This window comes from Podarcis muralis, chromosome 3 (assembly GCF_964188315.1).
Source record: "Podarcis muralis chromosome 3, rPodMur119.hap1.1, whole genome shotgun sequence".
Classification (NCBI taxonomy): Eukaryota; Metazoa; Chordata; class Lepidosauria; order Squamata; family Lacertidae; genus Podarcis; species Podarcis muralis.
In genome coordinates, this window is record NC_135657.1 from 51,859,292 (window position 1) to 51,872,389 (window position 13,098).

A 13,098-nucleotide genomic window follows, 5' to 3' on the forward strand; every position below is an offset into this window, starting at 1 on the left:
TTTCTGCTTGCCTGATGGAATTCCCCCTTCTTTCCTCTCCCAACATGTGTACGTACAATGGCCAATTGTATGTAGATTAGCCATAAACTTGCATTATTCTTAAGATAATTTTCTGACTTTTGGGGGAGTAGACTTAAGTTTTGCGATTATATTTTAGGTACAGTGGTGCCCCGCAAGATGAATGCCTCGCAAGACGGAAAACCCGCTAGACGAAAGGGTTTTCCGTCGCGGAGGCGCTTCGCAAGACGAAGTTCCTCATGGGCTTGCTTCGCAAGACGAAAACGTCTTGCGAGTTTCGCTAATTTTTTCCCCGCTTCCCCCCCCCCCTTTTTCAAAGCGGCTAAGCTGTTAATAGCCTTTTAACAGCTTAGCCGCTAAGCCTGCTAAGCCGCTAATAGCGCTAAATTGCTAATAGCGCTAATCCGCTTAGCCGCTAATGGGGTTGCTTCGCAAGACGAAAAAACCGCTAGAAGAAAAGAATCGCGGAACGGATTCTTTTCGTCTTGCGAGGCACCACTGTACTTGGTTAAAAGCTTAACTTCCATTAAAGTGATCCAGAACCAGTGTGGTGAGAGCAAGTCTACATAATTCATCATATCCCGCCCCCAGACTGAATGCAGTTCACCAGCCATGTGTGGCTGTAGTCACCAAGGCCTATCATTGCTGCCTAACTTAAGACTGGAATGAGGGGGTATTTTAAGCATCTGGGAGGAACAGTGAATCACTAATGAGCTATGTTAGTCTGGTGGATCACAAATTGAGCAGAATTAAGTTAAAGGACCACAAGGACCTTGTCATAGTCATGGTCTGAAAATAAACTCATATGGTGGCTTCAGGCTATGCAAGTTATAACACTTTAGTGTTGACATACAGTATTTATTATGTATTCAGGATTTGTGGATAATTGTCTGTGATCCCATGTGCAGTTTCTGTGCATACACATGTAAAAGCTGATTCAGAGACTTCTGCCTAGGAGTTCAGGAGTTCTGATAGCAGTGTTATCACATCAGAGTCTGACTGAGCCTTGATGGGGGCACATAACACCTGAGTGATTTCTCATAATTGCTAAGAAAAAGCTTGCAGTATCTAATGTGTGGTGTCTAACTTAGATAGTCTAAGTGTGGCTGTCCGAAGGCCAGCAGAGTGTCATCTCTCTCTCTCTCTCTCTCTCTCTCTCTCTCTCTCTCTCTCTCTCTCTCCATGTTGCCATGATGACGAGGGTGAGGAACCTGGGTTTTGCCAGCAGAGTTCTTGTTTACATTGACATGAATGGTTTGCAAAGTGGAGCAGTTTCTTCCATGTGATTGCATTTTCAAGAGGCTGCTACACTAAATTGCATGTGTTAATTAGATATTAGTCTTTAAAAATAAATAAATAAATAAAGAGGATTTCAAGGTTGCAGCTGTAGCTTCCAGAAATACAAATCTGTTAAAAGCTCATTGTTCAAGCGTTCTCCCAAAGCATTTATCACCAAAAAAAGTGTGTTTTTCAGTTTGCAGCATCATTTACCTTCAAAAGAAAACTATTATAAATAAGCCAACGGCATGTTATTAATCAGTGCAGTTATTTTATATATTTTATGTAGTTCAACGTTGTTGTTTGTTTGTGTATGTGTGTAAAATTCTGTCCACTTTTTTTGCTCAGAGTAAATAACAGTTCTAGACAAAAACATTTGTAAGTCACAGAACTCTGGTGCTGCTTGATAGGATCATGATAAAATGATACTTTAATGGCTTTCAATGTGGGTGTGTGGACAGGAGTATAGGCTGCTCATGAAAAATTATATGTGGCATTTTATGTCATTATTAAGTTGTCTTTTACTTTGAGAAAAATGATTTTTTAAATTAAAAATTACAGAAGACTTCAGAGGCTTTTTAGCTAGAATTATTTTTTTATCACATCAAGAGTCGATATTCCCCTTTGAATTGGCGTTCACTAGGATTCTTATGCAATCCATCCAGGCAAAGCAGGTTGTAGAAGACATCCAAAAAACACAGTAAAATGATGTCTTTGGAGGAGAGTAGTGTTGTCATATTTTAAAAAGTGAAAATCCAGAAACAAAGTTGTTGCAAGATCTCAGAAAAAGGAAATTTGCCATATCCGGCAACCCTAGGGGAGAGCAACTGTTTGTTTCTTTCAAGACCCATTGGAGGAAGCATTCAGATAGCATGTGTTTTGCAGGACTATTGCAAATCTCTCTTGTTGTTAATATGTTAGAAACCTTTTCATGTGTCTGCTGTCCTCTATAGAGTAAAAGTAGCATCCATCACAGGTAATACGTTATTGTACACTAATGATCACACAAAAACGTCATGTACCTCCATCCTAAGAAGGCCTTCCCAATGCAAATGCAACACTTTGTGGCAGGCTCAATCAGGAAGCTTGAGTTTAAATCCGTGATGAAGATCACTGGGTGACCAGCTATAACCTGCAGCTTCACCTGCTTCATAGAATTATTATAAGGACAAAATAGGGTAATTTCAGCTTCTTTTGAGAGGTTGCAATTTCAGTGTGATAGGATGCTGCAGCTAGGGAAATGTGTAACTTTTAAACTTCTACTCATTTAAAACAAATTATTTTTTTCTGATTGACAGAAACATTAGAAATTTGTCAAATAAAGGACCAAGTAATTAATCCCCGAGATGTGCATACAAAGGGCAGAAAAAGAAATCACATGCAAGTTTCTCCACCCCCAGTAATCCATAAATACAGCACCCGGAAAAGAAGCTTAACTTATGATATTGGTTTTCTAAGAGCATCATTCGTATACAATAAAGATATAAACCTTTAAACCTTTCTTAACTTTTCATGAAATAGCATCTGATAAATAATCATTACAAACAAATGTTTGATCATTCTGTCACATGCAGAAAAATGGAATGTCTAGATTACTGTCAAATCTATTCTTCTGCGAGTTGAAGTTGTTATGTAGAATCTCACAATCCTATCTCACTTTTCCCTTTGCATTCTTATATATAAACAATACATCATTCAGGCGTATTTTGCCTGGTTTCTCATTGCAGGTATTCAGTTCTCTGCTCTGTTTTACAGCAACAGCCAAGCCAGCATAAGATCTAGGGTGAAAGAGTGGGTGGTAGCAAGGAGGCGTGGAAGTAAGAAGGAACTCCCAGTTGGTTGGCAGTGGACCCTGTCAAATGCCCCAACCATTCTGGTCACTGATACCAAGCTAGCTGTTGATAGCCTTCCTCCATGAATAATAATTCTTCTTCTTCTTCTTCTTCTTCTTCTTCTTCTTCTTCTTCTTCTTCTTCTTCTTCTTCTTCTTCTTCTTCTTCTTCCTCTTCTTCTTCTTCTTCTTCTTCTTCTTCTTCTTCTTCTTCTTCTTCTTTTTCTTCTTCTTCTTCTTCTTCTTGTCTGGATGCATTATATCCAATTCAGCAATGTCTGGTAGGTTAAGCTGAAATTGCCAGACATGCACCAAAGAACTGACTGCTCTAACCTCATTGACTGTTAACTGCTCTGCAAATGGATTAAGTGTGAAAAAAAGCTGCACAAGTGTCTTATGAATGCATGCTTTGCATGAAACCTCACATGAACGAGATAAAACTATAATCTTCTTGGAGAATGAACAGCATATGCATTCCGCAGCATTCAATAGGCACTTTTCTAATTCTGTTTGAACTTTGTGATGTATTTCAAAGTGCTGGTTGGTGATACTAGTCTGCAAAGGCATCTGCACCGAGTTGGCAGGCAGATGGCTGGGCTTATGTTTTGAAAGTTGGTGAGGAATCTTAGATGGCTGCACTGTCTGGAAAGAACAAGCAAGAGTTTAGAATACTTGCGCATATGGTAGATGGTGGCTGCTAAACACATAATTGTGAAAGCTACTCCTAATTGTGGAAGGGATGAGAGTGGAACAAGGGGGGGGGGGTGTCCATAGAGGTGTTAATTGTTTCTACTTTTGAGGAGGAACACTACAGCAGCGTAACAAATATGATTATATGTATGTTTATGTTTGTATACATTTTATTGGAGAGCATTGTTTGACAATACCTTAAATTACCGTAACACTCCTTTATCATACAGGAGCCAAGTCACATACTGGTTCCCTATCAGTGGACTCTAACTGAATCTGTCCATCCAAAGCTGTATGAGGGTGACAATGAAGTTTAATGTTTTGGTCCTTAGACTTGATGCATCAGCATGAAATCACACTGACAGTCTCCACCAGAACCCACGAGAGTTGAGGTGCAGAGGGTACATCAAACCCCTGCTCAAGGTCAAAAGGGGACCTGGGAGCCAGAGATTTCCTGGAACCTCAGAAAATGTTTACATATTGTATATACTCGAGTATAAGCCAACTTTTCCAGCACATTTTTAATGCTGAAAAAGCCCCCCCGGCTTATACTCAAGCGAGGGTCCCTGTCGGTGGCTGTCGGCGGCGGAGGAACGAGCAGCCTGAAAGCAGCCCTTTTGGGCTGCTTGTTCTTCCTCCGCCGCTGCCGCCACCATCCTCTGCCTCTCAGCAGTACCCTAGGTAGGCAGGGGGATGAGAGGGGCTGGGGGGGACGAACTGAGAAGCCCCCTCTGCTGTGTGCGCATGTGTGCGCGCACACACACACACACACTCCGACCCACCAGGAGGTTTGTGGTGTGGTGAACCAGTGCTGTGCTGTTATTTTTAATACAGTGGTGTCTCGCAAGATGAAAATAATCCGTTCTGCGAGTCTCTTCGTCTAGTGGGTTTTTCGTCTTGCGAAGCAACCCTATTAGCGGCTTAGCGGATTAGCGCTATTAGCGGTTTAGCAGCTTAGCGGCTATTAAAAGCTTAGCGGCTTAGAAAAAGGGGGGGGAGCGGAAAAAAATCGCAAGACTCGCAAGACATTTTCGTCTTGCGAAGCAAGGCCCATAGTCTTGCGAAGCAACTCAAAAATGGAAAACCCTTTCATCTAGCGGGTTTTTCGTCTTGCGAGGCATTCGTCTTGCGGGGCACCACTGTAATTGGGGAGTACATGGAATTTCTGATTCCCATACTTGTTTATAACAGGACTGTTATCTCAGGATTTCTTTCCTGAAGTCCTCAGATCCCTCAGGCTTACCGGGGCTTACCTGGTGGCGACTATTCAGCCTTGTGTGTAGTAATATCAAGTGGAAATCAGGTAAAGGCAACATTACTTCACTTTGGATGTTCTTACAGAGTATCTTTAAGACTTATGAAAATCCCACGGGTTTCTCAGTATCATGTGTCCCACAATATGATGAGACAGATTCTAAGTCCCCTTTCTCTGCACACCATTTACTTTAAAACACATTTTTAATCTCGCTGACATTTAAATTGTGCTCCAGGGAAAACATTAAGAACTGCCATCCCATTGAACTGAGTAGGTGGGAACAAAATTAGACTTAAAAACCTTTGCCTCCAACAGACTACCCATAGAATTGTTTTGTACTGGTTTCATATGTGAAATATTTTCTCCATGCAACAATAATTGCTGTAAATCCATTTGATTTTTATTTGATTTTTTTTTCCAGTTTGAGAGAGACTGATGGGTTTTCTGTGGAACATACTTACTAAACAAGAAACACTGTTTAGTTGTAGCTCTGTTTTGCCTAAATGCATTCTTTGAAACTGAGTGATTTATCATTATCATTTAATTTGGGGCTATATAGTGTAGTTCTGCATGTAGTTCTGAGCTTCAAACTTTGATTCCAGTTAAAAGCACAATTAAAACATGAAATTCGGTTCCACACCTTGTTATGATGGCCACCAGCTTGGATGGCTTAAGAAGGAGTTGATACAAATTCATGAAGGCTAGGGCTACCACTGGCTGTGTACTTCATTCAGTGTTAGAGTCCGTGGACCAATAATAGTGCTGTTGCACTCAGGTCCAGCTTGCAAACTTCTTTCAAGCATCTCACTGGTCACTGTGAGAAAAGGATGGCGAAATAGTTGGGCCTCTGGTCTGATCCATAAGGTCCCTTTTTATGTTCTAAAAAACAAAATTTGAACGAGAACATTGCTCATACTAGGAGTGAAGCACTTAGTGACTCTGGGATACCAGCAAGGAAAGAGCAAACAGCTTTACATCTTATTGATTACAGACCTGCAAAGAATTGTAAGTTTTTTATTTCCATCTAATTGTTATCTTAAGGGCAAAATACACAAAAAACCCCAGTGTGTAATTGATTCCGCCTTTTAAGGTGGTAGGTGGGTAATTCAGGGTTTGGTTATTACAATACAGTGGTACCTCGGGTTACATACGCTTCAGGTTACATACGCTTCAGGTTACATACGCTTCAGGTTACAGACTCCGCTAACCCAGAAATAGTGCTTCAGGTTAAGAACGTTGCTTCAGGATGAGAACAGAAATCATGCTCTGGCGGCACGGCAGCAGCAGGAGACCCCATTAGCTAAAGTGGTGCTTCAGGTTAAGAACAGTTTCAGCTTAAGTACGGACCTCCGGAACAAATTAAGTACTTAACCTGAGATACCACTGTAATATGAGTGGAGTTCAATGTAGCACTACCTATCAGCTCAAGGATATCTGCTTGCACAGTGGAATGTTCTCCCCCTCTTCACCCTGTGCACCCCCCCCCCGCAAAATGTTCTAGGGCTTCCCCCTACCCTCTGGTGTTGATTTGGGAAAGGTGTGGGACACACACAGGGGGAGAGGGGAGGGCAAAGTCCCATTGCACAACAGAAGTCCTTGTGCTGGCAGGTCACAGCAGGAATTTCCAAATGCTCTTATTGAGAACCCCGTCCCTGTAATCCTCCTATATCTAATGTGTTCCTTTGATCGGCCCAAAGACTTAATTAAAGATTTGAAGGGAAGGAGTTGAGCTGGTATGCAGGTATTGAATGTTAAAGGAATCCATGGAGGAAGAGAAAGAAAGTGGAAAGGAAGTGGAGTATGCAAGGGAATGAGGCAGTGAAGAATAGGAATAAAAACAATGGGAATAATGCAGGAAAGAGTGGCAGCAAAAGACCGAAAAGAATGTACCCGGCTCTTAATGCTGTTACTGCATATACTCCACAGGGATGGCCTGTCGAAAGGGCATCATATTACATGTGATTGTTTCTTAGGGGTATTCACTGCTGCGGTATACAAAAAAGGTAGCCACAAAAATGTTTTTAAAGTGTGTCACTTTTGACACTTGGTCTTGAATATTTCCTAAAGTAAACCTTTGAACCTTGTTGTGAATATTGCACCCTGCCACTGAAGTCTCTTTATCAACCCTTTCCTTAAACCAGAAATAGTACCTCTACCAGCTATGAGGTTAGCAAAAGGTTCTATAGTTTGTTGACTGTTCAGAAGAGGATGAAAAGGGAGAAGAGCATCTTTATCTTGGCCTATTTCCTTCCTCTGTTCCCATTTTGAATTGTTCAAATCAGTTTATTAGACCAACTGCCCCAAACTGGGATGTGGGCACCATTTATGTTAAAGGAAAGCTCAGTCAAAAGAGCCTGGGACTCTTAATTTCAGGGTTATGGGTAACACGATTTCTGCATTGCAGGAAGCTGGACTAGGTGACCCCCATGATCCCTTCCAACTCTACAACTCTATTCTATTGTCTTTATAGGTAAAGGTAAAGGTACCCCTGCCCGTACGGGCCAGTCTTGCCAGACTCTAGGGTTGTGCGCCCATCTCACTCTATAGGCCGGGGGCCAGCGCTGTCCGCAGACACTTCCGGGTCACGTGGCCAGCGTGACAAGCTGCATCTGGTGAGCCAGCGCAGCACACGGAACGCCGTTTACCTTCCCGCTAGTAAGCGGTCCCTATTTATCTACTTGCACCTGGGGGTGCTTTCGAACTGCTAGGTTGGCAGGCGCTGGGACCGAGCGACGGGAGCGCACCCCGCCGCGGGGATTCGAACCGCCGACCTTTCGATCGGCAAGTCCTAGGCACTGAGGCTTTAACCCACAGCGCCACCCGCGTCTTTATAGTGTTGCACATTTCATCTATGCTGCATATGAGTGCTGGCACCTGTGTTTCTAAGGGGATGGGAATGACTATTCCCAAGACTCTTCTTGGGAATCTTGCTAGCAAAGAGAAATTGTTAAATTGTTTTGGTTTATAAACAAATCCATGACTGCTAGCGTGGCCACTTTTTACTAAGTTGCTTACAGATCCTCATTTTTATCACTTGTTCCAAAAACCTCTTGGGGACAGAAGTTGAAGCTAGATATCTATAATTCCTCCATTCTCCTTTTTTAAAGCAGGCAATATGTTTTATGTTCTACTGGAACTCACCTGCTGCCTTGAATCCTGCTTCTGGCTATTTCCTTGTAATAAGATAGCAAGAAGAGATGTCTTAATGTAATCCTGTGCTCTTTATACTTTAAACATGTTGAAAGAACCTCTGTTACACAGTTTATGCCACTATTTGTTTTTATCAGTTTGACTGGAGATATAATACATTATTAATTCCCTTTTCATGTGGATTTTTGTTACTGTTAGCACTTCTTTTCTTTTTGGACTAAGGGTGCTTTTATTATTCATTGATGAAATTTCATACGGGCTTTCAGATCAGAACTTGTTTTGCAAACAGGTAATTGAGATTTTGCAAACGGGTTTTTAAAATTTAACAAATTTCCCCCAGAAACGATAAATCCGAATTAAATTGCATTGGGGAATGCAGGCTGGCGTTTCATGTCCACAATGCCATGCGGACAGTGTGAAAAACTTGCTTTTGTGAGGAGCATTGATGCCATAGTAAACACCAAAAGGAAGAATCCCAAATAGCCTACTATTGTTTAAGTTTCATTCTGCCCTGTTCTGGAAACTGCCAATCTTAAATACAAACACGTGTGCAATTTGTCACCCAGTTTTATATTGCTTCTGATACTTAAACAATGTCATTTAAAATGTAATTTTATAAGAGAGATTTGTTTTTTTCTCATGCCCTATGCCTTTCCTGCCATTTCTTTACCTTTTAGTTTTGAATTGCTTTGCTCCTTTTGACTTCTGGGGGCTTAGCTTGATCTATAGAGAACTGTTCCATAGTGTAGTCCTTTTAAGTTTCACTTGAATGTATGCACACATTATGAATATCAGGGTCAAGGGAGGTTTGCAGAGGGATGACAAGGCACAGGGTTTTATAGGTTGCGGGCCTCGTTTGTGGAACACTCTCCCAGTGATTTCTGCCTGGTGCTGACGTTACTATCTTACTGGTGCAAAGTTAAACTTTCCTCTACTCTCAGGCATTAGATGGCATGTATATTAGAGTTTACTTATATACAGTGGTGCCTCGCAAGACAAAATTAATCCGTTCCGCGAGTCTCTTCGTCTTGCGGTTTTTTCGTCTTGTGAAGCACGGCTATTAGCGGCTTAGCGGCTATTAACGGCTTAGCGGCTTAGCGGCTATTAACGGCTATTAATGGCTTAGCGGCTTTAAGAAAAAGGAAACAAACTCACAAGAACTCGCAAGACGTTTCGTCTTGCGAAGCAAGCCCATAGGGAAATTCGTCTTGCGGAACGACTCAAAAAACGGAAAACCCTTTTGTCTAGCGAGTTTTTCGTCTTGCGAGGCATTCGTCTTGCGGGGCACCACTGTATGTATTTATATTCTTACATCATATTTGAGAACGGTGACTAAGAAATGTAATTATGATTGTTATCAATAGCAATAACAAGCAGTTATGCTTCTGAATACCTGTTGCTAGAAATCCCAGGAGGGGAGAGTGTTTTTGTGCTTGGGTCCTGCTTTTAGGTTTCCCACAGGCATCTGGGTGACCACTGTGTGAACAGGAAGCTGGACTAGATGGGTCATTAGCCTGATCCAGCAGTCTCTCTCTTCCATTGGCCTTATATCTCAAAAGCTCCATGCACAGGAACTGACAAGTTCTGTGTATACACAGATGACTTTCCAATTGCCCCCTTCCAGCTGCAGCTTCTTGTGCCTCATCACATGTCACCCTAGGGAGTTGACCTTCAAGAGCAGCTTTCAGGAGTCCATGCATGTCTGCAAGCAGAGGGCCGAGATAACGGCCTAGATTCATGCGTCTTCCTAGTTGATAGGGGAATATAGACGTGAAAGAGAGACGAAACCAGAGCCAAGCAGGGATAATATATCTATTAAACATTTCCAAGGCCTGGGAAAAGGAAAAGAAAAAAGATTCCATGTATCAGAAAAAAGAATATTAAATATTAAAGTTGGTACCTGTGAGCCTCTCTGGAAAAGACATTCTCTGTGTGATTGTCGTCCCCACCTGGTATGTATTGACAGCTGGGCAGCCCTTCTTGCCTGTCAAATTTGTCCCACTGAAGCTGTACTGTGCAGCTCATCAGAGGAGTATGTTCAGAAGGTAGGCAGGCAGCTAAACTGTATAGCTTGCCGAAAACAAATAAGATTGGAGGGAAGATGTGAAAGCAACAACTTGTTTTTGTGAAGAGAAGCTGGCAGACAAGTAAAGAAGAGAAACCCTACTTCTTCATTCAAAGTGTTTATGATCACTTAACTGTTATTTCGACTTAAGAATCATTTGCCATGGATGCACTCCCTGTGTCTCTCTGTGTTCCTTAGCTTGAAAACTGAGAACATTGCACTCTAAAACTGAAATTATATAAATGCATAATTCCTTAACAATATGATGTGTGTATTTTGTCAGGGTTTTTCTTCTATAGCCAAAGATGGTTGCAATGGATGTATTATGTATTTGTTTTGCCTTGATGTCTGTGGCTTTCTTCACTTGCTTTTTTCACTACCTGCTTGCATGAAGTTTTGCTTGCCAAGTTGTTGTTTGAGTCTGAATAGCTTTGGGGCCAGACTAGGCTCCCACACACATCTCCAACCCCCACCAGACATGTTCAGGAGTGTCCTTGTTTTCACCACTGGAATGTAGGAAAGGAATGCCAAGTAAACTGTACAGTTTGCTTAATATCCAGCAGTATATCTTTTACTATAATTTTTATACTTGTAAACTCACACAACTGGGAAATAATTTAGCACATGAAACTATATATTACTAAATTATTCTAATACACTTACTCTGAGGTTTGTTCAGGGACCAAAAATAGTTCTGCATTGGGGAAAGAAATCAGAAGCCAATCTGGGATTTCTCCTTATGCTTCTTGCAAGCTTTCTCTCTTGTATAAAACGAAAAGCCGCAAGGCGGATTTACAGCTTTAACTGGACTTGAACTAACCCATCACAGTAATGAACATAATTATTGTGGCTTTTTTTTAACCTACAGCAAAGTGTGATCACTGAGCACTGAATTATATTATTCATGTATTTTTGTAACAGGAACACAACCATATGTGTGTGAGCATGCATGCATTATTCTTCTGTCAAACGCTAGTGATAATAATAACCTTTTCATTAACGTTAATGTCGCAACATATTTTTATGATTTATAATTAATGCAGTGTGGTTTTTAATTTTTATAAGCTTGATGCACCAGTCTTTATTTTTGGTTATGAAGAGGCTTTCATTCTGTCTGTCTAGACAAGCAGTGATGGACTGTACAGGCTGGACAGTGAATGGGACATAATTTTTTTTCTCAGGCAGGGACTCTGTGTGCTCCTGTTTTTTAAAGGCCTTAGCGCAATGATAAATCAGTTTTAACTAAAAGCATCTAGAAAATGCAATTTTATGCATCCTAAATAGTGACTCATGTCATGCATGATAAACCATTAGGTCTTGCGTTGACAATGAAAAGGTTATGTTTTTGTAGTTTGTCTTCTGGTGCCTAAAAAAAGAAAAAAGAAAATATTGGAGATGCTGTTTACAACCTGGCAGTGCTTCCAGCATAAAACTGTTATTGAGCATAAAAGCATGAATTTTTCTACCACAAAGTGTTTCTTATTCAGATAAACCTGTCAAGTTGAGGAAACGAGCAATAATCTTGGATTAAAAGCGCATGACCCAGAAATCTTTACAAGTAATCTTACAAAAGGCTTCCCTCATTGATTAGTGTTTTAAGACTCTTATTTCCTTTGAATTGCTGTCCTAAGAGAACAGTACAAAAGATGTCAGACTGCAAGTTTACTTAACAGCCATGTAAATTCTAATTAGGTTGTCTTTGCATTCTCATATTTATGAGCAGAAAGTTTTAGATGCCTGCTGAAATATTCTCATTGATACATTGCTCCTCACTATATTTTTCAAAAATAGGGAGGCAGTCCATTGGGTTTTTTGTTTTTGTTTTTTGTGAGAGACGTGCATTGATTTGTAGTTTCATAGAATTCAATGCAGCCACTTGCATGGGGATGGCACCAATGCTTCTCTATTTTGATAAGCCTATCTGGTGTTCCATGTTTTCCAAATATCATCTAAAGGGCCACCCAATTTTTGTTCTTTCCTCTGCATCATAACTTGAATTTTAATACAGACTTGATGAAATTCTCAATGACATTTTTATTATAGCGAGTCAATAGATACTCTGTATTAACGCCTCTAGTTAGTTTTATCATGGCAGACTGAGAAAGTAGTACATGTTTCTCAAAATCTTACAATGTTAGAATGTTCCTGCATTTTATTTTTGTTTTGTTTTTTAAAAGAAAATATCCTCACTCTTCTCAATTATTTGGGAATTTCCCTTGCTCAATATAGTTGATTGGACCCTCTGACTGAGGGCCCAAATCCTGAAAGATGTCCCTATATTTTTGCATATAAATTGTAATTCTGTGGACAGTTTGGTGCTTTCAGCTTCATGTATCGATACCAAATTTGTTTTGAGCTTGACAACAAGGGATGACCTGTGGGCTCATCCATACCATAGCTTAATGTGGATTTTATACTGTTTATGTGCCCATTAATTCCACTCCACCCAGGAGCGCTTCACTGTATTCCAGTGCCATGGTACAAAATTCGAACTTGCATGGTATGTGGAAAATCTGAAGATAGATTTGCTCTGCTTCATGAACTGGTTTTCATTCTGCTCATGGCAATGTTTATCCACATTTTCCATAGATCTGCGGAGAGGGGCAGTCCTTTTTCATTTCTTCTGATCTTAAGATTTACAGCTTTCTATATGAGGAGCAAGAAAACAATAGGGCATGGTAGAGGGGCAGGGGAGGGAAAAATCTGAGAAGACAGTTCATAAACTTGTTAACTCATAATTAAACCATCAAATGTGTTGGGACCTGGCATAACCAATATACAAACATGTACTGTATACACATGCTCCTCCAG

The 13,098-nt window shown here is 40.8% G+C and overlaps 1 protein-coding gene across 3 annotated transcripts in view; it reads left to right on the forward strand.

Moving 5' to 3' along the window:
* The window catches only part of PRKN (parkin RBR E3 ubiquitin protein ligase), a 606,555-nt gene that overhangs the window by 78,507 nt on the left and 514,950 nt on the right, over window positions 1–13,098 (forward strand). The gene's annotated exons all lie outside the window — the stretch shown is intronic.